Genomic DNA, 16,143 nt, shown 5'->3' on the forward strand with positions numbered 1-16,143 from the left:
AACGTTAGCAGAGATCTACACAGTTGCCGAACCTACCGCCATACTCCGCCGTCTCTCGTCTCTGACTGGTGTTTATATATTGGTAACAAATTTTGAGGCTGTTAGAATTGCTTTTCAGGTTCATTCCGTGTCATCTGTATATTTTTGTGACATTGGATTTTTTTTTTTTTTTGGTTTTTTTTTTTTTTTTTTTTTTTTTTTTGTGCAGACAGTGCAAGACAACTGCAAGATGTTTCTCGTATGCTTTTTGCTGCTTATTAGCTTTCTCCTTGGCTTTGTATGACGAAACCTACCACCTTCCCCATTTAAACTCCCCATAATAGGAAGCCTACATCAGTTAGGTTATTTACCACATTGTAAACTCCAATTAATGGCTAAAACCATGGACCCTTATGTTATTACATTTTGGAAGTAAACCGGTCCTTCTTGTTTCATCAGCTGCCGTGGTTTGTGAAATCACAAAAAACCATGACCGAATAATCTCAAACAGACCTGAGACGAGCTTCAGTTGGTGGCTCTCTTATAATTTGGGTTTGCACCATATGGTTAGTATTGGAGCAAGATGCGCAAAGTTTGTGTCTTCCACCTGCTAGGTATCCAAAAGGCTCAATCACTTCGCCTAGCATTGGAAGAATAGACAATAAAACTAATTGAAAAAATCCCAAGGCTTTAGTTCTTCATCACCTCCACACCTAGCTTTTCTGAATTTAAGTCAGATGTTCATGAATTTAGCAAATGATATCATCTGTAGGATGGCTCTAGGGAAAAAGTATAGTGGAGAAGAGGGTGTTAATCCGAGGTTTAAAGAGATGTTCAGGGAAATAGGAGATTTGCTAGGAACTTTTAATGTAGCGGACTTCATACCATGGCTTGGCTGGGTGAATTATATAAATGGTTTCGAGAAGAGGATGAAGAAACTTTTGCAGAGATAGATTTTTTTCTTGATATTGTGGTTCAACAACACAGAATTGGACATTGGAAGGATGATGATCAAGTTAATGATGCAGATATTGACTTGGTAGACTTACTCCATATTGAAAAGGATATGACCTCTGCAACTCCTATTGGGAACGATAACATCAAAGCCATTACAGGGGAGATTGACACGGTGAGGTCGATCACTGTCAAGTGGGACACCTTGTGCAAGCCAAAGGTGGAAGGGGGTCTGGGAATAAGGAGGCTTAGAGATTCTAACAAGGCCATGCTCTGCAAACTTGTCTGGAGAATGAGAAAGGAGAAATCTGCTGCTGCTTCTTTGCTCAGAGCTAGGTTTGTCAAGAAAGATGGAAGAACTCTTAGAGATTGTCTCCCCTCCTCAATTGCCTCAGGAATCAAAAAAATGTGGAGTTCTGTGGACGACAAGGAAAGATGGATTATTAGTAATGGTCTTCTTGCTAATTTTTGGAAGGATAAATGGTGGGGATAGAGATCTATAATGGAGGAGATCAACTTAGATAATTCCAGTTCTCTAATCACTTCTGCTACAGTGGGAGATTTTATTAGAGAGGGACAATGGCATCTTCCAGAGGTAAATGCTCCTTTGTTTAAGCATATTTTTAATCAGATAAAAAAGATTAAAATTCCATGTGTGTAGACGGAAGATGTAAGCGTTTGGTCTTTAACGCCTATGGGCAATTTCTCCACGGCGTCAGCCTGGGAGGTCATCAGAAAGGAGTCGCCTAAGGTGCCCTAGGCCTCATTAATTTGGCAAAAGGACTTACCCCCTAGATATTCTACTTTTGGATGGCGGCTGGTTCATTGTAAGCTTCCTACAGACGAGATCATTAAAAGCAAAGGTGTCTACTTGGCCTCTTGCCGTTATCTCTGTGGGATGGCCGAAGAAAATATTGATCATATTTTTTTTCAGTGCCCCTTCTCTATTTCTATATGGGAAATTTTTTTTAATTGTTTTAGGATTCAGTGGAAAAACCAGGTCTCGATTGCTAGCTTCCTGCTATGGTGGAAGAGAAGAGCTACTGGCCTCAACGTTAAAAAGCCATGGAAGATGGGAGTTCTGATAATTACTTATCATCTATGGTGGGAGAGAAATCAAAGAAGGCATAAGGCTAAGGCAAGACAGGCTAAATTTATTTTTGAATCCATCAGACAGGAGCTGATTCTATGTCATGGCGGTTCATGCAAAGAGGTTAAGGCAGTTTCGGATGTCATATGCTGCAGGAATCTGGGTTTATCAATTACTCCCTCAAATTCTTCTCCACCCCTTGAGGTGCACTGGTGTAGACCGGCCCCTGGCTGGATAAAGATCAATGTGGATGGTAGTTCCTTGGGTAACCCTGATAAAGCTGGAGCAGGTGGTGTGATGTGAAACAGTGAAGGCCAGGTTTGTGACTCTTTTAGCATTTTCCTGGGTATTAAGAAGATATACGAGGCTGAGTTTGAACCGGTATTGAAAGGGATTGCAATGGCGCAGGCTCATAATGCGACACATGTGTGGATAGAATCAGACTCGGCGTCTGTGGTGTCTGCGATTCAACGAAGGCAGATCCCCTAGTTTGCTCTCCAAAAATGGATTTCTTTTCTTCATTATTTGGAATCCATTTCTTGGAAAATAACTCACTGCTTTCGGGAAGCTAACCCCATTGCAGATTTTCTAGCTAAAAAGGCCTCTAAATCTGGCCTGTCTGAGATTTCAGTGGTATTTCCTAATCTCATTGTAGCAAAGCTTGAGAATGATGGTGCGAATATGCACAGATTTAGATTCTGCTAGGTTGCTCGCTTGCTTTCTCTGCTGATGGCTTTGCCGAAGGTGGAGACAGCAAGTTGGCCTAGTGGCTTCAGTTGTATTTTTCTTTTTTTTCTCTCCTATTTGGATGTTTCTCCCTTCTTAATAAAATTACCATGTTACAAAAAAAAAAATATATATATATATATATTATTGTTCAAACTAAAATTGTGTTAATTATTTTCATTGTCTTTTTTATCCTATAGGATGTGTTTGGCGCCAGAACTGATCCCACAAGTATACTTCTAGAATGGAAAATGACAGAAATTTTAAAGCATCCAAAAGTCATAAAAGAAGTCCAAGAGGAAGTAAGGGGGTCACAAGGGCAAAGCAAATATTACAGAAGTTGATATAAAACAAATGCATTATTTGAATGCAGTGATTCAGGAGACACTAAGACTGCATCCTCACTCCCATTATTGATCCCGCGTAAATTGACAGAAAATGTCATCAATATACAAGGGTTTGATGTTCCAGCCAATGCAGCAGTAATAATCAATGCATGAGCCATTGGAAGGGACCCTATGTCCTGGGATGAACCCGAGAAGTTCAAACCAGAGAGGTTCTTGAACGATGCCCCTATCAATTCTCAAATATTTTCATTTGGGATAGGTAGGTGAGGATGTCTAGGAGCTCAATTTGCTTTGACGATTGTTGAAATTGTAATAGCCAATGTTTTGGACAAGTTTGACTGGTCGCCTTGTGGATTGAGTGGGAAGGATTTGGACATGACAGAAGCAACCGGAATTTCCAATCATTTAAACCATCCTCTTATACTTCTTGCAACTCCTCACTACTAATGGTGAGGAGGAATTTTGTGCCCCACCTACCACTTGTAGTGCCCCCTATATATATATATATATATATACTCTTAGAGGTGAATTTATTGGTAAATATCTTAAATGAAAATTAAACATATGGGTGATTTCTCTGACTTCAAATCTTAGTAGCAGATATCTTGTGTAGACATTCAAGGGCTTATACTCTTGTTCATAGGTGCGAAGTCGTTCAAGCCACATTATATATAGTAGAGTTTGGTGAAAGCTGTAGTTCTTTTTATTTTCTATATGAGTATCTTTAGTAGATTTTTGGGTCCTACCCTTTCCCAATTTTAACAAACATGTGACTTTATGTAGCATATGAGAGAGAGGAGGCCACCCAAAATATATAGGCACAAGTTCTCTCTCCTGCCATGGACTTTGTCCTTCATCTTGATTGACAACTCATCAGACCGTTTTCTGGTACAAGAACTTATCTCTCTCTCTCTCTACTGTCATTTCACTTTCTCCACTTAGCTCAAATGCATTCATATGTAAACAAACTATCAAGCTTTCATTTCTCTTTTTCCACTTGATCAAAGACATGGGCCAATCAACCAATCTTGGCTAGGTTGGTCAATCATAGAACCTTTTCTTGACACAACCTTTATCAACTCCTAATATTAACTCCTAGCTAACATCTCCCACTTAGATCTTAATAAAATCATCCCTCAGGAATCAGACACTCAAGCAAAGTTATATATGCATATCCTTCTCTTGATTTGAATTTGGAAGCATTGAAGTTAAGCCCTCCGTTAAAGTTGACCAATCTGAATCTGGTTCAGATATATGGTTTAGCCAATCTAATGCTGATTGCTCAATTAGTTCACCATAGATTCCATAGTTTTGTAATCGGTATCCGATTCAGCTGATCCTTTTTGCCATACCTAGGGTTAGACCAACCTGGTCCAGAACCAGAACCAGAACCAGAACTGATCTAGATACCGATTCTGGATTTATTTGTCAAATTAATCTATCCCCTGCTGAGCATTTATAGATTATTGTTCTCAGCCAGTTTCTACCTAATAATGCAAGACCTTTTCACATTAATTTCAAAGTATCTTTTTTTAGATAGCAAGATTCCCCACTCTTGCACCATTAAAACCAAACAAAACCAGCTAGTGTAAGTGCCAAACAAAAAGTACACCGATATTTCTCTCCTTCATCCTCATGTGCAAAGAATAAAGATACATTGGTCCCAAAAAGAATCTTCAAAGGTTAGTGGATCCTACGTAAGAAGCTCGTTACTTCTATGTTTGGAGAAATTCACTTTTCTGACTAAAATTCCTGATTTGGATTGAGGAAAATAGTTAACCAAGGTTGCATGGGATCTCTAGTGCGCACAAGAGTATTATATCTTTTACATTAGGAAAATATTTTTTATGTGGATCATTGTATTTGTCTAATTTTTTTTTTTTACATGGAAAGAAAGCATATATGAGAACTAAGATCTTCCCTATTTTCTCCATTCTTGAAAAAAAATTTTCATGCTTAATATCACTTATTGGGACTCAGGTAGAATTCATCCCTAAAGTTTGTTGTTAAATAAGAATATTCAAGTGTTTATAAGCCTTGACATCTTAAATTTTTTGTGGGGGTAAATCTTTTTTTTTTTTTTTTTATCGACCCACTTCTTCTCATTTATAGTTGTCTCTAGTTTCTAGTTTCTAGTTTCTTTTCTCTAGGGTATTACTGGTTCTATGTTCTCCTCAAACGATAGACAAGCCATATAAACAGAGAAGGAACCCAAGGAGTGGAGGGTGGGGAGGAAGGAGTGGTCAGGTTTAGTGATCCTAAGTGGGGCCATGCCCAGTCCCATTCCCATTTATTCAAAGTTAAACCCATTATGCATATGGCCATCACTGCAGACATGCATCAATCCATTGTAGTACTGTAGCGTCTTTTTCGGTTTGTAGTGCCATCACCAGCTACGTTAATGTTGTGACACCAATAATTAACATTTGCATTATAAATAACTTGACCTTTAGCCTAATAAATAAATGGTCCCAATTGATAAAGGGCCAACTTTCTTAATCTGGCCTTGCACTAAACCCCAAAAGTTCACATTTATCAAGTCTTGGCCACCAGATAAAAGACTCAGGTCTCATCTCATCCATACATGGTCATCCCCGATCTACTATTGCTGAGTGAATTATGAGAGGAAAGTAGCTAGTGTCTTTCATTCAGAATTGATGTGCTTTCTTTTTTGTATTTTTTATATACTTGCAGTCTCTGTAATTAGTGATCAATTATGCGTCTTGGCTATCAAAAAAAAAAAAAAAAAAAAGAATAAAAAGAGAAAAGATCAATTATGTGTCTGTGTTAAGAGTGGGAGTGGGGTGTTAAAAGTTGAAACTCCCGCCTGACAATTATTTTCCTATCACTAAAAAAAGAATAATTCAGTGCACGAGGTTCCGTTACTGTAGGGTCTAAGAAGGGCAAGTGTACGTAGTCTTACCTTCTACTTTGCAAAATAGGCTGATTCCAAAACTCATATCCTATCACTGTAAGGCACTAATATTTTCTAGATGTTTCTTCAAAGCTAATATGTATTTCCACAATGTTAATGGTGAAGCTTGATTTCAGTTTAATTTAGGAAGTATTGGTGATTTTTCTCAAACAACGGCGGTCCCACTTGCTAGTAAGCAGGCCGTAGGCTTGCTAGGGGGTGTAGGGAGCGAAGCCCAAACTGGAAATTTTTATGGAAATCGTTTATTGGGGTAATTTTGAACATTTTGGGATTAGGGTTTCTCTATATAATGCGTAGAATGCAATATATAGGAAGTTATCCATAACTCATAACAAGATGTGGTTGTGAGTGTTTTCTAATTCTTCATCAAAATAATGGAAGCTTTAGTTATTGCTTGGCCGTGGATGTAGCCCAGTTTGGGTGAACCATGTAAATCTATGGTCCTTCATCCTGATTGACAACTCATCACTATTTTATGGTACAAGAACCTCTCTCTCTCTCTCTCTCTCTCTCTCTCTCTCTCTCTCTCTATTGTCATTTCACTTTCTCCACTTAGCTAAAATGCACTTATGTAAACAAACTATCAAGCTTTCGTTTCTCTTTCTCCACTTGATCAAAGACATAGGATAATCAACTAAGCTTGGCTAGGTTGGTCAATCATAGAACCTTTTCTTGACACAATCTTTATCACCTCCCAATATTAACTCCTAGCTAACATCTCCCACTTAGATCTTAATAAAATCATCTCTCATGATCTTTCCTTATACTCAAATAAAAGTTCTATGGGCCCAAATATATGACGATTAATTCATGAGAATGAAGGTTTTCCTTATGACCACTATTTTCTATAGAAGATGAGGTCTCACTTATTATCTTTTTGGTAAAAATTAGCAAAGGAATATTTATTGAGAAAGAATGAACAAATTCAAAATTTTGACCAAAAAAACCAGATTGTTGTCTCACTTATCATCTTGTCTCACCCAACAAAACAATACATGAAAAGAAAGTCTATAATCTAATAATGAGAATGTCAATTGTCAATTGTGGTTCTCACCAAGAGTTTGGAAGCCTTGTCTTGGAAGAGAGCCATACCCCACTTGGATTTAGAGGATTCTCCTCATGGAAGCCCCCCATAATTATTGTTTATGCGCCCATTATATCCATGCATCCCTTCTCTCTCTCTCTCTCTCTCTCTCTCTCTCTCTCTCATACAAATTATTCATTAAAAGGTTATGAGTTGATGCCATGAACACGTACCTCTACTGACTGGACTCTCCCAAGGTTTTCCCTTAATTATATAAAGTAAAGTGGGATACTATTGGAAAATCAAGGTTCTCATTCTTGTGAATTTTGATTTTAGTTTGTTGTCTTGATTTCCTCTCTGCTGAAGTAATGTCGAAGACGAAGATGGAGATTGAGCTTGATTTGTTTTTCCCTTTTGGGCAATTTTGTTTTCCTTTCATTCATCTTTAATAAATTCATTGCTAAAAAAAATTAAAATAAAATAAATAAAATAAAATAAAAAAATGAGCACATACCAGCCAACAATCATAGAAGATCTGGTGACAACTCCCTAAAGCACATAAAGTCATATATAGGGATCCATTTCAGACAAAATGACCAAAGGATTCTCAGCTCCTTTTTCAAGAGGTCAAAGTGCAATTTCATGGGTGCCATGTAATGTAGCATTTCAAACCCTAATTAGGTCACTTCAAGCCCAGCCCAATCTAATATAATTTCCAGAAAACATAACAGTGGAATTCTATAATTTTGAAGATCCAAGATAATTCAATCTGAAATTTTGAAGATACAATCCTCAGAAAGGCCTCCCAAATGCCACCAACAGCAACAAAAAATTTCTAACAAAGAAAAAAACCCAAAAATCAATAATAATTGGAATTTTTTTAAACTAACAAAGGAGTATGTGACGGTCCAAGGTGATATTGAAAGATAATGGAGTCACCGAAGAAGACTCTTTTTTGTTTGGGTGTCTCTTGAAATAGTACCTACTTATGATTTGGTGAGTTTCTACAAAATGTAGACCCTAAGAAAAATGGTGTGTGCAGCAAAAAAAGTTGGGAAAATAAATTATGTTCGGAGGCGTAGTGTACGCTGACACCTCCATGTGTTTGTCTTTCTCCTCTCCCTATGAAATTATATATCTGCCCCTTATTATGGGAGGAGAGAGAGAGTCAAGGAGCACTAGCATGGACTATGTTCCAAGATAGAAACCTCAACTCATTAAAAATTAAATAATTAGGGAGGGAGAATGGTGTCAAGCTGTGTGGCTCTTGCATCATCATGGGAAGCAATTAACGAGGGTGGAAATTTTCATTTCACGGGAATGAGATTTCTTATTTTCCTGTGGCCAACATTATAGGACATGTCATCCATCCAAGGTTTGGGGATTATTAATTAGTGAGAAAAAGAACCATGTGTTTATTGCCGCATGAGTCATCAAGAGATAGGAGGGAGAAATATGACCACACACCCCCCCATGAAATACAAAAATACACGCTCTATTAATGTTTCTCGTGCACTCGCATTGGTCCCGCACTGGTGCAAGGGCCATGCTCCTAGGCAGAGAATTCTATCCGATAAAGAGTTTAAAACAACATAAAATTTTATTTTGTCATCTCATCTTCTCAACCTCAACATTTGGGGGTCTCACGCACTCCACCCCCTAAAGATCTCAACTCTAAATCACAGTTAAAAAGAATGAAATATATAGCTAAACTTTGGAAGCATTTAGAATTGTATAGTGGACCTTTTGAAATTAAAGCTGCATTTAGACCTAACGCAACATACGATAAGTGAGGGATTGAGTCCTTGAGCTGACCTTGAGACTATTTATAACCAAACGGGTTGGGGCATGGCTAACCCTCATATAATAAAAAACGTGTTGAAATTTGAAACCCATGGTTATTTTTTAATAAGACATGGGTTTGTATCGAATTATTTTGTTTTGGGATTTACCAAGAAAAAGCAAACATTTTCATAAATGTTTACAGCAAGTGGAGGAGGGGACTCTTATAGGGAAAAAGGTGAGAAGGGAGCCGAACCTTTCCAGCTGAGCTGTGGTTGTAATAACCTGACCCACTCACTCCATCCAGTGGCTTGGGTGAGGTAAGATGCTAAACACTTCTACTAACGTGGGACTTCTAAAGATCGGCTTAGCTGGTAACCTCTCACAATCTTCTGTGCATACAAAATTTAGATATGTGGTCAGCTCTTCCTAGAAAATTTGTTTTCATCATAATTCATCCCCGGCCACTATAATGCCAAAATTCAAACTTTAAAGGAACGAGAATTGGATTTTGAGGACAAATACCCTTACAACCAACACCATGGATTTGTTTTGTATCTGCAAGACACAGATTTGAGTTTCTTGAACCATCTCAACCTTTGGAAACAAAGTTTTTTTGCTTTCTTAATTCCTTGATTATTTTTTTATAGTTCTTTAAGATCTCCTCTTTTCAGCAGATACTTCTGGGGTAGGAAACAAACAATGAATAAAAGGGAACATATTTTTGTGGGGGTAGCATGGTCTTTCCACCTCTATTGTGTCTAGACGTGTATCTTCCCCAGTGGAGAGGGTTCTTTTCTCCATAAATAAAATAAAAATATTCTTTACCTACAAGACATAACTTATTCCCTTTTTCTCTCCATCCCTCTCATTTCATTTTTTTTTTTTTTTTTTTTTTTGGTTTGTTTCTTTCTTCCGAACACTTCCTATTCATCAGGTAGCTAAAAAAGCAAATTTTAATTATTGTTTTATCTCCTTTTCACTTAACTGTAGTTATCAATGTTTAATGTGGCTGTTTTGCAGATAGTATATATTTTATTAGGAGAAAAAAACACAATCCGTTCATGTGCTCCAATGTGCGCCCATGTGTTGAGGTGCATGTCCTAATCCTTCTAGCTATCAGATTGCCGCATTGGCTAGACAAGGCATTAGAGAGCTGTTAGATCTGTTTCTCTTTATTTCTTTATTTATCATTCTTTTTATTGTTAACATTTTTACCCATCTCCAAAGGTTTTTTTTTTTTTTTTTAAAGGCCCACAAATTCATCCTTGTCCTTTTAACTTTTGGAAGGATGACATGTCCCATAATGTCAGCCACACATAATGAGAAAACGTACTCCAGTGAAATGAAAAATCTCACCTCTGTTGAATGTCCTCCTGCTGATGCACCCAATTGTTTAATTTTTAAGGGATTGAGGTATATGGGAACATAGTCCATGCTAGCATTATCTCTCCTCCCCATAGTAAAGGACAGAAATGTCAATTCATAGAAAGAGGAGAGAGATAGAGTCAGGGGGCACTATCTTACTCTACGCTCTAAAAAAAATTCATTTTTCTCAAGTTCTAAATGTCAAACTTTGAAATAATTCAAACCACTCATCAAGGAAAGCAACAAATCTATGAGTTGAATCGAATCGAATCCAATCAAGACATGTCAAACTTTTAGAGTTTCAATCAATTATAATTGCAAATCCATTGAATCACTTATAGTTTCAAACTTGAGAGAATTACCACTAATTTGAAATTCAATAATTGCATTTTTCATTTTTGAAAAATCATCAACCGTTGTTACCTTTGATAGTGTTTGTCAATTTAGGAACCCAACCCCTTACCCCCACCCTGAGACAAACGTAACAAAACCTAGTATCATAATAATGCGATGCAATTATTTGCGTATGTACCACATACCATTTCCATACAAAAAATATTGAATAATTACTTCAAAGCATCTCAGCATCATCTACCTTTTTTACTCAAAATAATAGTGAGAATCGATTTAAGAATCTATCAATTGCAGCTTTATATCCAAAAAGCAACATCATCTTAACCTTCAAATCATGTTCTTATCTTTGTGTCTAACACACTATCCCCATGGGACCCAATAATAGATGTTTAGGACACTTGACCATAAGAATCAATGCCATCGAGAAACTAATTACGTAGCTGACTTCTAGGCAAAAACGACAGCTAAGTTCGAAACATCCGATCCTGTTGTGACCTGGCCAGCTTTGGTTAACATGAAGTTAGAGATGGATGCATTACATTGGCCAAGATACTGATTCTCCTAGTTTTCCTTTGAGGTGGAGTTTCTTTAGATTTCATATCCTGCTAATGGCAATGCCGAACGTGGGTTAGGATTTCTTAGATTCTCTATTTTGTTTTGCAGTTGTGAGTAGCAAGTAGATTGGTTTCTGTATTTATTCTTTTTATCTAATACAAGTGATCTTCTAGCGAAAAAACCATAAGAATCAATTACCCAAATTTCATTATTCTAAATAAAAGGATAAGATGATAGCCCTAAATTATATTATATAAATCAGGGTCGAAATTAAGGTCGAGCGAGTATTTTTCAACCATAACTTGCCCTCAAAGTTAAAAATCTTAGCCCAGTAATTTAGACTCAAAGCAAACCAAGCGGGTTCAAGCTATTTGGACCAAACTTACACCCCTAATTGAAACTAGGGAGTATGATGATGTCTTGCAATTATTTGTTTCATAATGGAAACACTACTTCCTTCCACTACCCCATTAATGTTTCTATGTTTAGAAGTTAAAAGACGATCCTTAATTCCAATGGGTTCCACCATACACCGACCATCAAAATTGTAGTTTGTTCTTCCTTAAACCAATCCAATACTATTTTCCTCATTCACCAATATCCTGATCTTTTATGGTTTACTTATCACATGTTTATGGCTGAATCAAATTCAATGTCATTGGCTGGGTTTCTAACCCTCTACCCATCAACAGTCTAGCTAAAGTGATCAGCATTTGGAAAACGAGATAATACTAAGCAGCACCTAACCTATAGGGTTGAATGATGGGGGCCAGTCTGGAAGCAAACGCGTGGTGATGGAATGGGGTCCTAAGTATAGGGCATAGAGCCGGTCAACAGATGAAAAAGGGGGGATAATTTGAGCATTTTAAAACAGCAGTGGTGAAGAAGAGGTAAAAGTCTTCTAGAGATTACACCCAATTGCATGTCACTATCATGTTTCCTTAATTCCGTCTGTCACCTTTTTATGTTGGATTTCGTGTTTCCCCAGTTTTTTACCGACCTTTATACGGACTCACGGATGACCCTTCATTCATTTATTTCAAAATAAAGTGGGGTATTTGGGTATCCCCTAATTATTATTAGAGAGAGGGAGATGTCCATGTCACTCACATTAGAGAACTTCTTTCTTCCTTGCTTTTGTTCCACATCGGCTCAGATGTTTGGACCACTTAATTTTATGGATGAGTGGTAGCAACGCTTTAGCACCGCTAACTTCCGAACACCGTATGTAATCTCAACCGTTAATCTACTCCTAGACTATTCTTAATCGTCATTTTGTTAGAATGCATTAATCGATTACTTGCTCAACCCGTCTGCGTGTTGAAGCGTCTTTGGTATCTGTCGATGTTTCGATGATTAAGAAAAGTTCTGAAAGTGAATGTGATCCCAAGAAGGTCGGAAACTCATCCGACACACGAAGCCTCAGGGGAAGCAGAAACAGAAATGAAGGAACATGTCGGTTGCTGGGGAAGAGGTTGTCGTTGACTGCAATGATGCCTACGAGGAGGAAGAAATGGAAGGAGGAAGAAGAGCGTACCGTAATTGATAAGTATCGATTGATGTTCTCCGATGGGACGTTGGCCAAGATGAAAACCAGGGAGAAGAAGTTCCGACCCATCGCTGCCCATGTCAATTTGATGCATCATGTTCTCCGAGGCATCAGTACCTCCTTGTTAAGCAGAAGATCAAGAAAGCACGTTACGGATCATGTTCTCCGAGGCATCAGTACCTCCTTGTTAAGCAGAAGATCAAGAAAGCACGTTACGGCTTCGGCGTCCGCCGGGGAAAACCAGCAGGAGGCAAGGTTTTAAGTATCTCCGATATCGATACGATACCCTCCGATACGTATCTTAAATTTAGTAGGACGAGACGATATACACCGATACGATACATTGAATTTTTTAAATCATTTCGTATCGATATATATCCTACAATACATACCGATATGCATCAATACACCACTAATACACATCAATACGATACAACATGCCTCGATACGACTCTATGAAAAATATAAAATTGAGGTAAAATGTACGTTTCGGTATGTATTGGTACGTATCGGTATGTATCGATCGGTACGTATCGGTATATATCAGTACGTATCGGTGAGTATCGATATATATATATCGGTACGTATCGGTGAGTATCGATACGTATCGGCGCTACGGTCATATAATGGCCAATATGGGTAATTTTTCAAAAAAAAAAAGATTTTTTGAAGGGTTTTTGTTCCAAAGTTGCTGTCAGCCATATTTTTCTCTAACTAAAGTGGAAATCAAGGTTGGGAACAAGGATTTTACATTTATGGGACAACTACAGACCTTGAATTCTTAGTACGATACCCTCAATTTAGTATTTATGCATAATACATGTTATCAATAGCTTTTTTTAACAAATTCTTTATGCAAAAGTGTTTAAAAAAATGTTTTCTATCCATTTATGTGTGTATCTTTAGCGTATCTTAGTGTATCTCCGATACGATACGATACCTTCTGATACGTATCTTAATTTTGGCCGATCGATACGACGACCGATACCGATACTTTAATCCTTGGCTGGAGGACTTCGACTGATTCGAGGGTCTCACACACTGGTCCGATTTCCTCAGATACAAGGACGTTTTTGGGGATATATAGCACATGAGTATAATAATAACGGTTCTATGACGGCAACTGCCGCTGTTAATCGCGATAATGGGAGCGATCTGGGTCCTTCACCAAATGGAAGTTTCGGGGTTGGGATTGCTGATGGTGATGAAAATGGAGTTTTGAACTTGGGGTTTGAATATGATGGGGATGAAGGAGATGACAGTCTTCATACCGTATGAGGAGGATGACAAAGTGGAGAGTCGGTAACTATTTGAATGATTTTACATATTCAAGGTTAAAATTGAATATTATTAAATCAACGATTGAGATTAAACTGTATTATTTATAGGTTGTGAACGCTTGAGCGCTGCTACCTTTTAGCCTAATTTTATTCAACTGTACATATACACATAGGTGAAATGCATCACAAAATCTGACTTATATCACTAGTGGGCCTGCTTGAATTGAACTCAAGGCAGGGATGTCAATTGGTATGGTTTTCGGTATTTGGTTTGGTTTTGGTACGGTACCAAAACTTAATACTAGATAGCGATATCGTACTATATCGTTAACATTTTCAAGTTTGTAATATTGATACTGAATTGACTTTGTACGGTTTTGGTACGGCTCGATTTTGGTATTCAAACGGTTTTAATTTAACTCACTTTAAGCGGGTTTTATCCCCAAAAAATAAAAAATAAAAAAAATAACTTTGGGTTTCTCCGTTTCTGAATTCTGGTTTTGAGTTTTTGACATTTTGGGCCTTTGGACTTCTACAAAAAAAAAAAAAAAGTTTTGACATTTTGGCAGTTTCTCAAGAATTGTTGGTATTCGGTTAGGTTCGATATACCAAATGGTCAATACCGATACCGAACCAAACCGAAAAAGATTATATTTTCGCATACCAGAACCTTACCAAAATGCCTTCGATTCGATTCAGTATGGTTTTAAACAATCGGTTTCGATATTGATTTTCGGTATCGGCATCAAATTGATGCCCTTAACTCAAGGGGTAATGCAATTGGTGAGCAACGAATTTAGTACAAGCCGTAAACTCAGACATCCTAAGTTCGATTCTCATTAAGCACACATTGAGCCACTCACATGGATTATTTAGTGTTTTTCAAATGGTTCTCGTTTAACCCAGTAAAAACGTGAAAGAGATGATCTTTACCTTCCCTTCTGCTAAGGTAAAGAATCTTTCTGGTTTGGTGAGGTGGGGAAGTGATCATGTGAATGCTAAATGCTCAATTACCGGCCACTAATTTTCACCCAAAAAAAAAAAGGGCCACTACTTCACTTCACTCGTTAAATTCAGTTTGGCTTGCACTGTGAAAGCATTCATTTGAGTAACGGAGGGATGTGAAACTCTTATGTAGACGTGGAAACAGAGTTTTGATGAAAGACAAAAGCTCCAAGGTCAGCTCAAGCTAGAAGGAGAAATCTTCAATCCACATCTACCCAATAAAATCATGTCGAGGGATTTCTGTTTCTGAAGCACCAATCACTTCTATTGGTAAGATCACGGCAACCTACTTCTCCATCTACCGAATTCTTGCTTTTATATTGCTACTTGCAGGATGGGCTCTTGCCAGAACCCCTTCCCTTCATGAAGTTTCAACATAATGATAACTATTTTTTTTTCCTAATTCTGCTGTCATACCCAGTTCCTATAAAGTTACTTCCATCTTAATTGGGTTAAGGACCCCTTTCTTGGATCGGAAGCAGGTTGGTGGTTACTTCTTAGTATTTTCTGATTTTGACATTGCTAGTTGTTGGTTGTAATTGTTATCATCTTTATCTTTTTCTTCTTTAATTTCTTTCTTGAATTCCAGTTGTGAAATCTTGCTTGAATGTCAATTAATGGTGGATTCTGATTAGTTTTTTTTTTTTCAGTGATTCGCCATCGTTAGTACGGAATGTGAGTAATGAGGCTCTGAAGATATAAGTATTTGGAGAAGAAGATCTTCGCTCAATTGGAAGGTCAATCGTTCTCGGTGGTCTACGTGCACACAAATGTGTGGAGGAGCAAGAACTTCCCCAGAATCTCAACCCTAAGGCTATGTTTGGTAGCCAAAAGAAGAAAAGAAAAGGAAAAAGAATCTAGAAAAGAAAGAAAAAGAAATGAAATGAAATGAAATGGTGAGAAAATAAAAAGAGTATGCATGTTTGATAACCAAGAGAAGAAAAGAAAAAAATTCAAAAATTTTGAATTTTAGGAGAGAGATAGACACATAGGAAATCATTGTGTAATTATTCATTTTTTTTTATCTTATTATGTTTTCATATTTTCTTGTGTTTTTTGCAAGATTTATTTTTTGAAACAAAAGAAACTTCACAATTCCCAAGAGATATTTTGAATTTCTAAAGTTGAATCACCTCTTAGGTGAAGACATACCAAGTGCAAAGAGAAATTCTTAACCCAAGAAAAAAATACAAGA

At 37.4% G+C, this 16,143-nt stretch overlaps 1 long non-coding RNA gene across 1 annotated transcript; it reads left to right on the forward strand.

Moving 5' to 3' along the window:
- The first annotated feature begins 14,964 nt into the window (after positions 1–14,964).
- Positions 14,965–15,827, forward strand: LOC122087972. The gene is made up of 3 exons (XR_006142928.1): positions 14,965–15,218; positions 15,370–15,430; positions 15,599–15,827. It is a non-coding gene; the product is annotated as an uncharacterized LOC122087972 (long non-coding RNA).
- Positions 15,828–16,143: the final 316 nt, after the last annotated feature.

Source organism: Macadamia integrifolia, chromosome 9 (assembly GCF_013358625.1).
Source record: "Macadamia integrifolia cultivar HAES 741 chromosome 9, SCU_Mint_v3, whole genome shotgun sequence".
Lineage (NCBI taxonomy): Eukaryota > Viridiplantae > Streptophyta > Magnoliopsida > Proteales > Proteaceae > Macadamia > Macadamia integrifolia.